The sequence below is a fragment of the Vicia villosa genome, unplaced genomic scaffold (genome assembly GCF_029867415.1).
Source record: "Vicia villosa cultivar HV-30 ecotype Madison, WI unplaced genomic scaffold, Vvil1.0 ctg.000764F_1_1, whole genome shotgun sequence".
Lineage (NCBI taxonomy): Eukaryota > Viridiplantae > Streptophyta > Magnoliopsida > Fabales > Fabaceae > Vicia > Vicia villosa.
Window position 1 is genome coordinate 425,800 of NW_026705343.1, and position 19,236 is coordinate 445,035.

General features: G+C 35.4%; 1 non-coding gene across 1 annotated transcript; it reads right to left on the reverse strand.

Moving 5' to 3' along the window:
* Nucleotides 1–16,179: 16,179 nt before the first annotated feature.
* On the reverse strand, nt 16,180–16,286 carry LOC131631080 (small nucleolar RNA R71). Its single transcript, XR_009292607.1, has one exon. It is a non-coding gene; the product is annotated as a small nucleolar RNA R71 (small nucleolar RNA).
* Nucleotides 16,287–19,236: the final 2,950 nt, after the last annotated feature.

The following is a 19,236-nucleotide window of genomic DNA, read 5'->3' on the forward strand; positions in this document are numbered from 1 at the left end:
GCTAATCAAAAGTAGTAGTGTTTTTTTTTTTTTTTCTAATTTATTGTTCAAGGTTGAAAGCAAAATTTTCCCTCCTCCTGACCCAACAATAATAGTGATATTAACAACTTTCCACTTTTATTCAGCAACATTTCAAATTAGATTTGGTTTGAGTTGATTTGTGACAATTTTGGAAAAAATAATTGTGTACGTTAAGCACAACCACATATATGTCTGGACTTAGTAATGGTTGCACAATTAATTTTTCTCCGAAAAGTATATCATCAAATACTTTTAGATACTAGTACTAGTATGATGTAGTGGATTTTTGGCTTTAATTTTGGAACACCCAAAATTTATTATAAACTATATAAGTTATTGACATATTTAGATGTATTTGACTAAAATTGGTTTTAACTTGAAATTAATTCTAGTTTGAAATTAAAAGATGTCTTATATTTTTATATTAATTTATTTTTTAAATTTTAAATTTTGATGAAGTTTTATTTATAATGTATCTTTTCTCGAATGAATATTTTTCTTTTTTACGGATTGTTGATAATTGAAGATATAATGACAAATTTTAGTTTATGGTCTGTTGTGATCTAATGATAGGGGGTGTATTTGAAGCACGCTGACGTTCAAGTCAGTGACGATCGTAAGTGAGATATTTTAAGTTAAAATAATGTGTATCTAAGACTTATTTGTCTTTTAGTCTTTATAGTAGACCCTTAGGATTTTAGACTATAAAAACATCTTCAAAGGACACTAAGACATGTCTTAGAGGATAGTTGTCAACAAATCATATGACCTTGTTATCTAACAACCCTTGAAGACTTAGTGGCCTGAATTCGTTGAGCCTCAAGGACGAGTGTATCTCCTAGACTAATCTAGCATCTGGATTCGAGTCACCCGAACCTGAGTGGGTTGATTGTGGGCCTAAATTAGATTAATATCCCCCCAAGACTAGATTGACAAATCTGAGGCGTGGCTTTGTTTATCAATTTTTCCAAAATGGGTTGGCCTATTACAGGGCTTCGAATACGTGCTTTGTAACACTCCACTAAACCCCGCGGCAATTAATTAAATAAATCAGAGTAACATGCACAAGGGCGTCACAATTCATAATAAAATAAACATCATCGGTCATATGTCATGCATTCACTGAAGAAACATCTTAACATAACTCATAAACAAATATCTCATGCTTACAGAGCGGAATAAATCATCAAACCAGCATCACGTCATCAATGCCTTAATCCTCAAAATAAATTAAACAAAATAGAGTTATTATCATAAACTCAAAACAAAACGTTCCCCAGTGTTACATCTATCAGAGCATGACACCTGACACTAATCTAAACGAAGACTTATGAGCTAATCCTCACCAAGTCGGAAGCCGCTACCTCAATCTGAAAATAACAACATGTAAGGGTGAGTCTCATCGCAATTAACAAATATTATTGCATCATAAATAATAACACGTCATAGTCATATCATTCACCCAATTGTATCGTATTCAGACAATTTCAACAAAATACACACATCTAGCACATCATCAAATCATAACACTGAAACGCATTCAATCATGTTATGAAAATCATGCATATGTAATGAGTGACACTATGCATGTGATACCAAACATCATCAATGGGAGTAACCCACCAACCGATCCAACATCATTAAGATACGGCCCTGCCAACACAGATTTCACACAATGAGAATCATGCCCTTCACTAATCCAACACATCATCATGGATACAGCCTTAACAAATGGTTATGAATGAATGCAAACACATATAACATACTTATATCATCATCATCATCATCATCAAGTATGTTTAAATATATTAGCATCATTCAAACATCATCAAATTATCATCATCATACCATTCATAAGTCATCACATGAACATTACTTCAAACATAGCATGTACTTAACATATCTCATCACATATATGTATAATACATCATTCGTCAATAAATAAATCATGTTTCAAAAAAAATCGAGTTACGCCTCATTTCATCATTTATACACGTAGGTTATCTCACGAGGTTCACCGTATTCGAAACGGCACTAAAAACAGACCTACGGTCCAAAAGATACATCATTTTCAAGTTTGGGCAATTTTCTACACAGCAAGGTTCACTCACCGATGCAAGGCAGAAGCGAATTCCTTCATACCTCCGCTCAGCGAACCTCTAGCGAAGTTAGATAGAAGCTAACCAGGTCGGGTCCTCCGCTCAGCGGACCCCCCTCCGCTTAGCGGACCTGCGGTTTTACCAAATCTCAAGTCTGCGACAGACCCTGCGATTTCACACTTCAAGCCCCAAAATCGACCCTAAGCACCAGATACAGTCATACAATCACAAATTACATCATTATACATCATCACACATCAAAACAACACATTTTAATCCAACAATTCATGAGATTTCATCAATCATAACATCCCTAACCTAACATACAAATCAATTGACTCAAACGACATCCCTAATCAATATTATCATCTAAAAATACGATAATAAATGCTAACCAAAGAGTCCCCCCTTACCTTAGCCAAATTCTTGATCTTTGGTCTCTTCCTCTTTGTTCCTCTTTCACGTTCTTCGTGTTCCAACCCTTCAATCTTTCACGTTCTATTCTTTTCCCAATTTCCTTCTTGTTTTATGAAAAATAACTTTAATTAGAAAAGGCTTTTTACTAACTCACACCTCCTTCCTTGCTAACATCATACATTGGCCCAATGCCTTAACCTTTTATTTTCTAATTTTATTTTCCATAAATCAATATAATTCTAATATTAATTAAATTTCCAATTTAAATTAAAATTAAAATCATACGGGTGTTACATGCTTCAAACTTCACACTCTCATATTTGGAATTCTTTATTGAGTAAACTTTTTGAGTCCATATAGATTTCACGGTTTTTATCGTTATTGCTTTTGCAAGAGTATGATAAGACCAGTTAGGATTCAACATAAATAATTTCCTATTTGGGTGACAAGGTTTCTCCATGAGGATCTATCATAAATAATTGCCTTTTTGGTCAAGAAGGATTGCCTCTTTGGGCGACAAAGAATTCATCAATATTAAAGCTTAAAAAGAATTACATACAACACCATGATCGTGATCAAGAAATGAGCATTAGGACGACTACATCTGACCCCAAAAAAGATAAATTAGTTACGCTTACTCATTATAGTCTTACAATTAAGCCCTGAAAGAACGATGTTGAAAAGCATCTGTTGTTTATTCCTCAAACAACGCTTCCACCCTCAATCTTCATCTCTTTTCATCTCATGTTGTGTTTCTAGTATACAACAGACTTCTCTCATTCCTTACCAAGAAAAATAACTAATTACACTAATTTTTCCCCAATCGAACTTCCTGGATCCCTATTTATAAGGTGCTGGTATGCCATTCTCGCTAACCAAGGCTTAAAGATCTCTTAGCACGCCTATTTTCATCAGTCTTAAGTCATGCCAACTTATCCTACAATAAGTCTTTACCGCCTTTCCTCAGTTAGCACGCCTCCATGCTCACTTAGCAAATAAAACATTTATTTTCCATGAAGCAACCTAGCCTTTACATTCTTTAAACCGTCATATCTCACTTAGTGTGCATGATACTATGCTAAGAGAGCTTTGTTGCTTAGCTTTGAAGTTACTTGGCTTATAGGCATTATTTTGTCGCCTTTAACTGCATAGTGAGACCCTGTTCTTGGCTAAGCGAGCCTTGGTGCTTGAATAGTGCTTTTTGTCCATTTTTGATGTTTTATTGATCATTTTTAACTGCACTTAATAAATACATTGTTAAAAAGTTCACATAGTGGTTTTATCTTTATTAATAATCCTGAGCTTTTTTTTCAATGATTGCTTCCAAAATAAGTTAATAAATGCTTGTGTATTTTGCGTAGTTTTGGCCCTTATCAACTCTCCCCAACTTATCTTTTTGTTTGTCCTCAAATAAAATCAATACAAATTGTTCAAAAAATTTCACTATGCAGTGTTCACGTAAGGTCTCAAGACTCGATCAAAAAGTTCTTTTGACATAAATTTGAAGTATGACATGAGATTTCTTCAAATCCAAGTTCATAATCAACATTATAAGTTTCCATAAACTATAGCATGAAGATAATTTTTTTTGTTGCCAAAGTATGATTTTAAAATATGTTTAGATCAACAGTTAATTATTCATCAAAATTATTATCTCATTGTGTATCACTCAAATGGGTTAGTGTTTCCCTCAATTGTCAAACAATGCATCGACTAAGAAATATTTTGCACTTCATCTAAGCAATATAAAACAATGCATTAATCATGTCCATAATATCATAAACATCAAGTAATAGCAAGAATGATGCAAAATTATCATAATTAGAATGCAAGTATACTCTTATTCATTTATGTAAAACATGAGGTATGCACTCATCTCATTTGGTTTAGGCTTATGATTCTTGACTTACATTGACATATTTTCACCAAACAAATAATAAAATCAAACTTTAAATTAAGCAACTAATTCATTATTATGTTATTAATCTAAAGATAATCACAATATTAATCATGAATGCATTTGAAAGAATAAACCTTTTATCATGGCATCATTCTTGATTCACAATAATTCATCTGCATTAATCTAAAGATAATCACAATATTAATCATGAACGCATTTGATTCATCTGTATTTTACTTTTTCAAATTATTTTAAATCATCTGTTGACGAATAATTTTAGACAAAGTTTCACAACATTATCAAATTTTAGAACAAGTACTTAATCAAATTTAACACAGTTAAAATAATAGGTTTTTTAACGTATAGGCTCTATTTTGATCTCCGTTGCATTTCACCCCCTACTGAAAAAATTGACCTATCCTTAAGATATCAGAATTCAGGCTAGTTTGAAGAGATTTTGTCTAAGCCAGGAGATTCTCTCTAAGTGAGTTGGTGCAACAAAACTCAATTATCGCACCACACATCTCACTTACCGCGCTGTCTGCAACTTCTATATTCACTTGTTGAACTTGTTCAGATTCACACACGCATTCATAAAAACACACAAGCATTTAACACATCCATTATTCATCTTCCATGGTATTTGTTAGTAAAATACATAAAACATAAATTTTTCAACACACAATAAGATTAACTAGAAAGTAAAATAAAGAAAATAAAAGTCACAGTGATGGAGACACGATTGGCAATAACTCAGTCATCATCATCGTTATCATCATCTTCTTATTCACATTCTTCCTAATGTTCTTCCTCTTATTTTCCACTTTCTTCCTCATCCTAATTTACTTCCTCATTCTCTTAAGAATTTCCATTACTTCATCCACTTCCGCTTGCCTCATATCCTTTATTTTCTGGATAAAAAGGTGTACGCTAAAAGTACAAATTCTTGATTGCCCCTAGTGGATAAGGGCTGTCCGGAGCATACTGAGATTAAACATCATTTTATACGAGACTATGTTCAAAAGAGAATTTAAAATTTAAAATTTATTGATACAGACCATCAATGGGCTGATATATTCATAAAATCCCTTGTTGAAGATATATTTGTTTTCACTATGAGAAATTTAAAAATGGAGTTTTGTCCATAATGAAAAATATGAAAATCTCATAATGGTTAATTACCATAATGATAAAATGAGACTCTGGGATTTTGGATTTCGGAACTGTGAACCTTCTGGAGTATGAAGGCCTCATATATCAGAAGCGTCCAAAGTATGAAAAGTTTTGTCTTCGGGACTCTGAAGAGTTTACTATATTAATTGTTGTCAAGCAAGCGAAAGGTTTGTGGCTCAAAATAAGACACTTGTTTTATTTTGAAACACACTTAACATTTGAGTGACACATTGGGAGAAGTTATTTGTCTTGGAAATAGGTAAAATCTCTCACACGTCACCGTTATTAGATCATTGCACTATTTAAGATTTCTTTTCATCATTGCAAAAAATTCCTATTTAAACTCACTTAACTCACATTTCATACACTTCACCCTTTTCATTCCTCACTTTATCTCTTTCAAACTAAAAATTCTCTGCAACCAAAACCCTTGTTCTTGTTCGCCATGGCTAATAAACAACAAAAAAAACCTGAATCATCTCAACAACTGCGAAAATCTCAGGAACAACAAAAAGAAGTAATTCAAGAGATTCATTTTTCTACTCCAATTAAGGATTTGGAGGTTTAATGTGAGACGATCGTTGATTTTGAAAATATCACAGACAACGGTTACGACCTCGCTGGAGAACTGAAATCTCAGGGATGGGGAAAGTATTTTGACCATCTCAAAGGACTAGTTTACCCTGGACTGGTGAAGCAATTTTGGATCCATGCTTCTATGTCAAAGCTTCAGATCTCTTTATTTGTTTTGGGAGAGAAGTTCATAATCACTAAGAAGTATATTGCAAAGCTTCTCAATCACAGTTGAACTGGTAAAAGATGCTTTGAGATGTCTTCTAACAAAGTGAATCTTGAGAAAATTAGTGCTGTGATTTTTCAAGATGGAAAGAACTCAAAGAATGCGAAGGATTTTCATAACAACCCCAGAGTATGGTTCAAGATAATTCTTGGACGTGTACATCATAGACCATCAACCAATTATGTTGACTTCATCAACATTTTTCAGAAGTATTTGTTGATCTACATTACTTGTGGAATCAAGATGAACCTCCCTTTGATAATTTTCTAGTATATAAGGGAACTAGTCAAGGAAACCAGAGATGGTAGTGCAAAGCTCAAAAAGTGGATTCCTATGGGAAGACTCATTTTTGACATCTTAATGGAAAGCAAGCTCGTGGAGACGCTATAGAATTTGAACATATCCAAAGAGTTAGTCACAGTCGTTGGGAAGGTCTTCAATGGAGGAAATCTGAAGAAAATGCATCTGATTTATGAAGTTATGGATCCTGAGGTTCTAGGTAGAGATGAGGTGTCTTCCATAAGATTCATAGTTGATGATTATCCCTACTAGACCAAATGGATCCTCTAAAAATTCTTCAATCATATGTTGAGGACTGTAGTGCTTCAGGTTTTACACCTGTAGTTGTTTGCTATGATGATCTTCTAGAGGCTCCTCCTGAGCCCCTTGTCAAAAAGAAGATGAAAGCTTCTAAGCGTATTGGAGAAGGAACTTTTAAAATTGCAAAGTCTCTAGCCAAAAAGGATAAGACTTCTGTAATTCTAAGAAGGCCTATGGGAACAATTATGGAAGCCGAAGCTGAAGGATCTGAGAGTTCCAAGAATGTTGAAGTTCCTCCTTCTCAGAATCCCATTCCAAGTAAGTCTATTTCTGTTTAGAATTTGTTGATTTTTAATCAAGCTGTTAGTAATTCATCTTCATCTACTCCCTCTCAACCTCCACCCCCTCCTCCTCATACCACAATTAGAACTATCTCCACTCCTCAATTTGAATCATCCTGTGAAAGCAAGCTTCTACAATACTATGTTTTGATGAAGACAACTATCATGAGTATACATCAATAAAGGATGAGCAAAAAGATCAAATTACAAATGGATCAAGATTGCAACTTTCATGAAGATTAGCTTTGGTTGATTGATCTTCAAGTCATAATGGTACAAGTTAAATACTTTTACATTTGATATTCTTTAGTGCTCAAAAAATCATATAAACTTTCATTCATACATATTCAAACTTATATATGCATGGCATAAGTTTCACTCCAAAGTAAACTCTTGTTGAAACCTTTTCCAAAGTCTAAATCCTAAATAAAGGTTTTAGGAACCGGGTTGTCCCTATGCAGGAACCGGTTCCCAGCATTCTCAGTTTTCAGCATTCTGTGGTTTACTATGGGGAACCGGGTTGTCCCTATGCAGGAACCGGTTCCCACGTTCAAAATTTGAATATTCTGCTGTAACGTTCAGCAGGAACCGGGTTGTCCCAGGCAGGAACCGGTTCCTACTGAACCAGTGTGTCTCTTCTTGTTAAAATCTGTCCCAAACGAATTCATCTTTCAAACCTTGAACCATTGCATTGTTCTATCAATATGCAACCATTCTAAGAGGCATATAGTCACATATAAATACTATACATTTCAGATTTACAATTCACCTCTTTCATTACAATTTACCACATTTTTGATCATATATTTTCATCATATATTTGCATACAAGTGTTTCATACTTGAACTTTCATTGAAACTTTTTCTACACATTGTTAGAAAAGTTTCTCATTCATACATAAACACTTGAGCACTATATTATATCATTGTAAATTGTTTTTGCTTGAAAGAGAAGATCAATCTTATAGATTGATATATGTTCATCAACTTTCTACTCAAAGTATATTTTGTTATTTTTGACTTGCTATCCAAGATTGTTGGAAGTAAGGGTTATTGATTAGTGAGAGGATTGTTCTCATAATCAAGATAGTAAATCCAAGAGGATTGTTCTTGGTGGTTGAAATCTTGTTGTCCAGGATTGTTGGAAACAAGTTAGTGAAAAATCCAAGAGGATCGTTCTTGGTGGTTTTGTTAGAAGATTGTAGGAGGAGTCTTGGTATAGGCTTGTACAAAGATCTAACAATAGTAAAATCTCTTTCGTGTTTGAAAGGGGACTGGAGTACTCTCGGATTGTGAGGGGAACCAGTATATATCGTTGTGTTCTTTACTTTTCCGCAATTTACCGCTTTCATCACTATTATCAAGAAAAGAAAAGAACCATTCAAAAGCCTTCAAACACTTAACCAGAAAATAAGTACAAGTATTCTAAAAACCGGATAAATCTTTGAAAACCTAATTCACCCCCCCTCTTAGGCGCACTCTTAAACTTAAAATTGGCATCAGAGCAAGTTATAGGTAACTTGTTCCTAAAGATCCAGAATGGCTTCCGCAAATCAGAATCCAGTTTTTAGAGATGGTGGTAGTAACAACAAGCCTCCATTATTTTGTGGTGAATACTTTGACTTTTGGAAAATCCAAATGAAGGCTCATTTAGAAGCAAAAGGAGAAGAAGTATGGGAAGCAGTCCAAAATGGTCCCTTTGTTCCTACAACTATCGTCGATGGTGTTGAATCAACAAAGCTTAAAGTTTCATGGAACGATGATGATAGAAGGAAAGTTCTTGCTGACAAAAAGGCGATCAGTCTTCTTCATGGTGCTCTTAGTATGGATGAATTCTTCCGAATATCAACATGTACAACATCAAAGGAAATTTGGGATACTCTTGTAGAAACTCATGAAGGTACCGCTGAAGTTAAAAGATCAAGATTGAATACCTTAAGCCAAGAGTACGAACTATTTAGAATGAAGCCCAGAGAAACTATTCTCGAATTGCAAAAACGATTCGTTCATTTGACAAATCACTTGAAGGCACTTGGTAAGACTCTCACTACCGAAGAACTAAATCTAAAGGTGCTTAGATCTTTAACAAGAGAATGGCAACCGAAAGTAACGGCGATATCCGAGAAAAAGAATCTATCAAAGATGACTTCCGCAACCTTGTTCGGTAAACTTCAAGAATATGAAACAGAACTCGGAAGACTTGAAACGCATGAAATTCAAATGAAAGATTCAAAAGATATTGCCTTGAAGACAAGAGTCAAGCATCATGATAGCAATCAAGAGAATGAATCCACTAGTGAAGAAGATAATGAGTTTATCAAAAAGTTTGAAAAATTTCTAAGAAAAGAAAAGAAAAAGGAGATCATTAAAGAGGAAGCACCAACAAGGAAGATTAAATGCTTTGAATGTGGAGAAAGAGGACATGTCAAAAGTGAATGCCCTAAACTTGTAAAGAAGGACAAATACTTCAAGAAAAATAAAGATAAAAAATCAAAGAAAGCATATGTAGCATGGGATGACAATGAAATAAGTTCATCTTCAGATGAAGAACATGTGAATCTTGCATTGGTAGCAACACACCATTCCGATGATGAAGACAATGAGGTTAGTAATGAATTTTCTCTTTTTGATAATGATGTTCAAGATGCTATAAATGAATTGTTAAATGAGTGCAAAATTCTCTATAAAACTATCTCATCTCAAAAGAAAATAATATCATCTTTAGAAGAGAAGGTTAAAATAATAGAAGAAAAAGATGACAAAGAAAAAATGATGAGTGTTCAAGAAGATAGTGTTGCATGCAAGAATTGTGAATCACTTTCCTTTCAAATTGTTCAATTAAAGAGAGTCCTTGAAAGGTATGAAAAAGGACAAATTGGGTTGGAAGGTGTCCTTAAGCAACAAAGATTCCTTAATGATAAAAGTGGTCTTGGATATGCAAAATCTAAACCAAGTTCTAGTAAAACTATCTTTGTGAAGGCAAGTGAACAATTCAACAAATTGGATAAAGCACAAAAGGTTCATCATCATCCTAAAAGGTTTCCTAAAAAGAAACCATATGTTCCTAGATATAAAAGTAACTTTGAACCTACTTGTTTTTATTGTGGTATTATTGGTCACACACCCAATGCTTGTTATGTAAGGAACTTTAGTGTTCCTAGTGGACATTATGTATGGGTGAAGAAAGGAACTAACTATGATGGACCCAAAGCCACTTGGGTACCAAATCAAACTTAATTTGTTTTGTAGGTTTGCTTGAGGACCACTTAAAATCTATGGTATTTTGTCTGGTGGTGGTTCTAAGCATTTGATGGGAGACTTGAACTAACTTTCAAATCTAGTTTTAAAGTCCAAGGTGATTTCATATGGAGAATACCATAAAGGAAGAATTCTTGGCATTGACAAAAGTTGGAGCACTAACTTTCATATCCATTGAGGATGTACTTTATGTTGAAAGACTAAAGCAAAATCTTCTAAGCAAAAGTCAACTTTGTGACAAAGGCTTCAAGATCAAATTCACTGAGGAAGAATGCTTGATCATTGATGAAGTCACCAATGAGGTAAAACTCATAGGTAAAGAAATTATTTGTGTTCATATTTTATAATAATTTATCTTTTTCCCATCCTTTTTGATAATGACAAAGGGGGAGAAGATATTTGTGTATATGTGTATGCTTGCTTGTCTCTAACATTTGCAGCCATAAAAGAAATAAATTTCTCAAAAATCAAGGGAGAGCTTTGATCAAGGGGGAGTTATCAAATTTAGGGGGAGCATTCACATAAGAGCATTACACTTCATATTTCAAAGGTTGTCATCATCAAAAAGGGGGAGAATGTGAAAGCAAGCTTCTACAATACTATGTTTTGATGAAGACAACTATCATGAGTATACATCAATAAAGGATGAGCAAAAAGATCAAATTACAAATGGATCAAGATTGCAACTTTCATGAAGATTAGCTTTGGTTGATTGATCTTCAAGTCATAATGGTACAAGTTAAATACTTTTACATTTGATATTCTTTAGTGCTCAAAAAATCATATAAACTTTCATTCATACATATTCAAACTTATATATGCATGGCATAAGTTTCACTCCAAAGTAAACTCTTGTTGAAACCTTTTCCAAAGTCTAAATCCTAAATAAAGGTTTTAGGAACCGGGTTGTCCCTATGCAGGAACCGGTTCCCAGCATTCTCAGTTTTCAGCATTCTGTGGTTTACTATGGGGAACCGGGTTGTCCCTATGCAGGAACCGGTTCCCACGTTCAAAATTTGAATATTCTGCTGTAACGTTCAGCAGGAACCGGGTTGTCCCAGGCAGGAACCGGTTCCTACTGAACCAGTGTGTCTCTTCTTGTTAAAATCTGTCCCAAACGAATTCATCTTTCAAACCTTGAACCATTGCATTGTTCTATCAATATGCAACCATTCTAAGAGGCATATAGTCACATATAAATACTATACATTTCAGATTTACAATTCACCTCTTTCATTACAATTTACCACATTTTTGATCATATATTTTCATCATATATTTGCATACAAGTGTTTCATACTTGAACTTTCATTGAAACTTTTTCTACACATTGTTAGAAAAGTTTCTCATTCATACATAAACACTTGAGCACTATATTATATCATTGTAAATTGTTTTTGCTTGAAAGAGAAGATCAATCTTATAGATTGATATATGTTCATCAACTTTCTACTCAAAGTATATTTTGTTATTTTTGACTTGCTATCCAAGATTGTTGGAAGTAAGGGTTATTGATTAGTGAGAGGATTGTTCTCATAATCAAGATAGTAAATCCAAGAGGATTGTTCTTGGTGGTTGAAATCTTGTTGTCCAGGATTGTTGGAAACAAGTTAGTGAAAAATCCAAGAGGATCGTTCTTGGTGGTTTTGTTAGAAGATTGTAGGAGGAGTCTTGGTATAGGCTTGTACAAAGATCTAACAATAGTAAAATCTCTTTCGTGTTTGAAAGGGGACTGGAGTACTCTCGGATTGTGAGGGGAACCAGTATATATCGTTGTGTTCTTTACTTTTCCGCAATTTACCGCTTTCATCACTATTATCAAGAAAAGAAAAGAACCATTCAAAAGCCTTCAAACACTTAACCAGAAAATAAGTACAAGTATTCTAAAAACCGGATAAATCTTTGAAAACCTAATTCACCCCCCCTCTTAGGCGCACTTATAGACTTACACATCCAACACACCAACTTATGAAATCATTCCTTCTAAAACTAATACATATGAAACTAATCCACAATCTTCTGAAACTCACATCTCTGAACTTAAAGCAAATCCCTCTGAACTTGTACCATCAAATCCCCTACCTTTCATAACCATAACTGAACAATTTCAAGCACAAATTCTTGAACCACTTATATCCCAAATTAGACAAACACAAAAACAACCACCTATTGTTGATTTTCTACCCTTAACTTCCATCCATACCTCCTTTAGAATTAAAATCCCTAAAATTAATTCTTTTCCAAAAGACCCTCTTTCACCAACACACCAAAACAACATCATCAGTGTACCTATCATTAATACTGAAATGGACTATTACATAAACCATCCCCCTCTAGTAACTTTAGTGATTCATTAGTGGATGTTGTCTCTGTTTCATCTGATTATGAAGATGAGATTCTGGAAGATGCTAAAGTTATTCAACCTAACCCGTAAAACCTAGAATTCCTTAGAACCAATATCCTTCCACCCCCCAAACCATTTATTGATGAATTATTATTACACTTTGAGAGTGAATCCAATGAATGTCTACAAATTTTAACACAAGTTTTCACATACTATGTAAATCCTGCTGAGTGTGATGCACCCTGGAGTAGCCTCAGAAAGTGGATAATTCCCCGCTCTCGAGAATTAGAGGAAATATGATTCAAGGATGCTTAGAAGAACTTCCACTCCAGACTCACAGGTGTCATAGAACCTCTTCTAAAGAAGTGTGAACTTCTGTTTATTCCTGCTCCAAAATCTGATGTGACTATGGCTGAAGTTGAGCAAGCTGAACCTAAGTCAGACATTCAGATTGAAGATACTTCTGCTTCTAAACAGAAGTTAATTTCTTTAACTCTCAATGAAGCTACTTCTACTTTTTCTGGGATTGAGAAGTCTTCTACTTTTTCTTCTAGAGATATGCCTGAAGTGATTATGAAGACTCTGGAATAAATCAAGAAGGAAAATGCAGTGGTCAGAACTCGCCTGAATAAACAAGATGAAATGTTCAAGGCTCGAGCTGAGACCTACTCCAAGCAGGAATTCGTGATGTCAATTATTGTGTCAAGACTACCACCTCCACCCTAAACCCTTTATTTTACCTTTCTAAGATTTCAAGTTTACGTTTTTAATTTTTTTTTCTAGGTATATCTTATGTTTATGTATATGTATCCTTATCAATCAACAAAGTTCATATTGTAGTTCATCTTTTTAAAGTCTTTTTTATTAATGACTGATAACACGATTTTATATCGTATATTTAGCCTGAAATCCATAGATATTTATAGCATTTTCCGTTTATTATATTGATTTATTATGATATTACGCGAGTTTTTGCTTTGTTTCAGGTTTTACGCTCTTATTATGACTATTTGTGAAAAGGAGAAGAAATGGAGCTAAAACGACCACTATTTATGCCTAAAAGATGAAAAATGGGTGCTGAAGTAAAAAGGGAGTGCAAATAGGGCCCAAATATGCTAAAGAAGACCCAAAGGCCCAAAGGAGACGAACCAGCCCACTGAAGATCAAATGTGCGTGGCCCAAACCACACAAGCAAGCGGAGACGCACGTCTCCACGTCTCATTGGCCACGTCAGCAAAAGGGAGACGCACGTCTCCAGTCCCCTACATTCTCTCCACTTGAGACGCACGTCTCAAGTCTTCAACGAAGCTTCCCCAAGAATCGGAGACGCACGTCTCGGAGTCCAAGTCTGTTGGAGCTCCTCTTTTCACGCAATCCAACTGCAAAGCCTCGCCTATAAATAGAGGCAGATACTTCACTTCAACCTGCCCGATTTCCTGCTAACGAAGTGCTGCCGAAATTGTACCGTGCATTATATTTTCTGCTTTCCTTTAATTCAAACAGTTACTTTCTCACAACAATTTCTACACCGGAAATTGTTGTGAGCCTTTTATAAATCTAGCCTTACGTTAGATTTATCGCCTTTTATTTTCCTTGTTTTATTTTCCGTCCGTTTAAATTCCGAAGAACGATCCAGCCAACCTGTGGTGGAAGTTCAGTACTCGAAGATTCAGTTTCAATTTATTTAATTCAGGTTTAATATTTACCGCCTTTATTTATATATTTATTTGCATGATATATTATATGCCAATTAACATGCCTTTTATTATAAGCCAAATTAATTCATGCATGCTTAACTGTATTAATATGTCTGGCTAAATTACTAAGGTATCGGTATGTAAAGTAAGTTAACCGTAGGGATCCGAAAAAAATTGGCTTAATTATGTTTTGTTAATTATCACCTGTTTTTGGTTTGTATGTCTAATTTAATTAGTAAGTCTTAAGAACAATAGAGCGAAAGTTTGAGGTCTTAAGACGGTCAAAGGTTAAAATCAATAGAGCGAAAGTTTGAGATCTTTAACTGGATAGTAGACATAGGACATTAGTTTTAAGGATGGCGAAAGCGTATTAAAACTAATTGGGACTTATTTATTTTCAAAAATTGTTTTTACACCCGAGCGGGATGGCGAAAGCGTACGTTAGAGATATTAGCATGTTCCGAGTCAAAAGAGCGAAAGTTTGAGATTAGGAGATTTAAATAGATAACGACTTCATAAAACAGGCATTTTATTAATTACGTTGTTTCCAAAAAGCTCTTCTAAAATCTAATGGGATGGCGAAAGCGTACATTAGGATTAGGATAGTAATCTAAATCAACAGAGCGAAAGTTTGAGACGAGGATTTTTAACCAATTGAATTAGTAAAGATTTTTAATTAAATTATGCAAAAGCCAATGGACCTTCGGATCACCTTAAGTTAAACGAAATACATACTGATATCTGTCTTTTATTATATTCTTTATTTCTCACAATCACTCTCCCTTAGGAACAATCAAAATATTAGTAGCCCTAGCTTTACATAGTAACCTTAGATAACGGTAGATCGATTCATAGTCCCTGTGGATTCGATATCTTTTAAAACTACACGACACGACTGTGCACTTGCAGTCATCAGATTAATAGACACGTAAAGTCGCGATCAAGTTTTTGGCGCCGTTGCTGGGGACTATTTAAGTCGATATCGTAACTCACTGTTACACCGTAGAGACTAGGGAAATTCTTTCCTTTCTTTCTGAACGATTGTATGCCAAATACTCATTCACAAGGAGGAGATTTAATACAACGAATTAACGAGATCGAACGTTTCATTAACGTCAAACGTCGAGCTCGCAATCTTCCCTAAGTAGCACCAATTCCGATTAATCAGGAATTGACTTTTACTGATCAAATTAATCAAATCACCCCAAAGTTAGAGATGGCTGCTCTTCGTCCTCTTAGAGATTATGCCGCTCCTTCGCGCGCTGAACCGCACTCAAGTATCGCACCACCTGCGATTGAGGCAAACAATTTCGAACTGAAACCTTCGTTGGTCCAAGCTGTTCAACAGAATCAATTCTCTGGAAGCCCTGCAGACGACCCCAACCTCCATTTATCTATGTTCGTGCAATACGCCGACACTGTCAAAGCTAACAACGTTAGTTCCGAAGCTATTCGATTACGTCTCTTTCCTTTCTCCTTGAGAGATAGAGCTAGAGCGTGGCTTCAATCCCTGCCTTCTAATTCCATAACTACATGGGATGAATTGAAGAGAGTATTCTTAGCGAGATACTTTCCGCCTAGCAAAACTGCTATGCTAAGAGGTCAAATCAACGGATTTACCCAGAAAGATAACAAATCACTCTTCGAAGCTTGGGAACGTTACAAGGACATGCTTAGACTATGCCCTCATCATGGACTCGAACCATGGCTGATCATCCATACTTTCTATGGTGGTCTCCTATATAACACTAAAATGAATATAGATGCCGCTGCTGGCGGAGCATTAATGGACAAACCCCATGATGAAGCATACAACCTCATAGAGAACATGGCACAAAACCATTACCAATGGGGTGGAGAACGAGCCGCTCTAGAGAAAGCCCAAACCAAAGGAGGAATGTACGAAATAAGTGGTATAGACCGCGTTAACGCTAAAGTAGACGCTTTAACTCAAAAGATCGAGAACTTAACCATCACTCTTTCAGCCACCGCTGCTGCTGTAACACCTAACTGCGAGATTTGTGGATTGACTAGACACGCAGTTGCCGAATGTCAACTCTTGACTGGAGTCCCATATGATAAAGTAAACTATGCTCAAGGAAACCCTTATTCTAACACGTATAACCCTGGATGGAAAAACCACCCGAACTTTTCTTATGAAAACAATAACGCGTTGTACGCCCCTGGACAAGCACCTGCTGTACCACCTGGCTACCAAAAAGCGCCTGTAGCTGCTCAAAACACCCCTAGGAAGTCAAATCTAGAAATCATGATGGAGAACTTTATAGCTTCCCAACAACAAACCAATAAGGACTTCCTAAATCAAAACATCCACAATAGCGAGCAACTAAAACAACTATCGAACAAAGTAGATGCCTTAGCTACGCATAACAAAATTTTTGCTCCTAAACGATAAAATGCAAAACCCCACACGTTCGAGAAATACGAAGCTACTCAAACACCAAATGCATAGAAATTGACTTAGATTCAAGTCAATATCCTTATTGTCCCAACACTCTAAAACCCCAAAGTATGCGTAACCGATTTGAATACCCTTTATACCGAAACCATCGACTTTAATTTTTGAAGTAACCCTTAGTAGTTTATTCTAGCAGTCGGCACCGTCTTAGATACAAACTACGCAGAGAGTCGATGAATATAAGTGTATGATCCTCATAAAAATAATTATATGCTTAACCGTAACAAGAAATGTGCCTACTAAGTAAGATGATCCTCACAAGATCATTTAACCTAACGGTCGCAAATCTCAAATACAAAGAATTTAAAAACTCATTAATGATTGGTTCAGAAGTCATCTGGTATTGAACTTGGTAGGAAGGACTATTGTCCGATTCCCCGCGATCTACAAATGAGCGCTAAGGAGTATACCACATAATTGTGCCAGAACTCCATAAGAAGGATCATAGTCACTAACCGACTACTCTGCTATATGCGTGTCAAGATAATGGGCTTAATGTGATTGCGCGCAAATGAAAAGGGTGAAACATGATGACGAGTCAAGGTCGAGCTATAATGGCATGATTCGGATTGGTATGCATACTGGGAGTTGTCTAGTGTCGCTACTATAAGTTTATTGCTAGGATCTGTAACATTATCTTAAAACAAGAACACTATGTAGCTGAGTATGACCGAACGACGTGGTGGAAGCATATTTGATTTCGTTGTCCTCCTATCTTTATCTTGTTATTTTGCTTGAGGACAAGCAAATGTTCAAGTCTTGGGGAATTTGATAACACGATTTTATATCGTATATTTAGCCTGAAATCCATAGATAATTATAGCATTTTCTGTTTATTATATTGATTTATTATGATATTACGCGAGTTTTTGCTTTGTTTCAGGTTTTACGCTCTTATTATGACTATTTGTGAAAAGGAGAATAAATGGAGCTAAAACGACCACTATTTATGCCTAAAAGATGAAAAATGGGTGCTGAAGTAAAAAGGGAGTGCAAATAAGGCCCAAATATGCTAAAGAAGACCCAAAGGCCCAAAGGAGACGAACCAGCCCACTGAAGATCAAATGTGCGTGGCCCAAACCACACAAGCAGGTGGAGACGCACGTCTCCACGTCTCATTGGCCACGTCAGCAAAAGGGAGACACACGTCTCCAGTCCCCTACATTCTCTCCACTTGAGACGCACGTCTCAAGTCTTCAACGAAGCTTCCCCAAGAATCGGAGACGCACGTCTCCGAGTCCAAGTCTGCTGGAGCTCCTCTTTTCACGCAATCCAACTGCAAAGCCTCGCCTATAAATAGAGGCAGATACTTCACTTCAACCGGTCCGATTTCCTGCTAACGAAGTGCTGCCGAAATTGTACCGTGCATTATATTTTCTGCTTTCCTTTAATTCAAACAGTTACTTTCTCACAATGATTTCTACACCGGAAATTGTTGTGAACCTTTTATAAATCTAGCCTTACGTTAGATTTATCGCCTTTTATTTTCCTTGTTTTATTTTCCGTCCGTTTAAATTCCGAAGAACGATCCAGCCAACCTGTGGTGGAAGTTCAGTACTCGAAGATTCAGTTTCAATTTATTTAATTCAGGTTTAATATTTACCGCCTTTATTTATATATTTATTTGCATGATATATTATATGCCAATTAACATGCCTTTTATTATAAGCCAAATTAATTCATGCATGCTTAGCTGTATTAATATGTCTGGCTAAATTACTAAGGTATCAATATGTAAAGTAAGTTAACCATAGGGATCCGAAATAAATTGGCTTAATTATGTTTTGTTAATTATCACCTGTTTTTGGTTTGTATGTCTAATTTAATTAGTAAGTCTTAAGAACAATAGAGCGAAAGTTTGAGGTCTTAAGACGGTCAAAGGTTAAAATCAATAGAGCGAAAGTTTGAGATCTTTAACTGGATAGTAGACATAGGACATTAGTTTTAAGGATGGCGAAAGCGTATTAAAACTAATTGGGACTTATTTATTTTCAAAAATTGTTTTTACACCCGAGCGGGATGGCGAAAGCGTACGTTAGGGATATTAGCATGTTCCGAGTCAAAAGAGCGAAAGTTTGAGATTAGGAGATTTAAATAGATAACAACTTCATAAAACAGGAATTTTATTAATTACGTTGTTTCCAAAAAGCTCTTCTAAAATCTAATGGG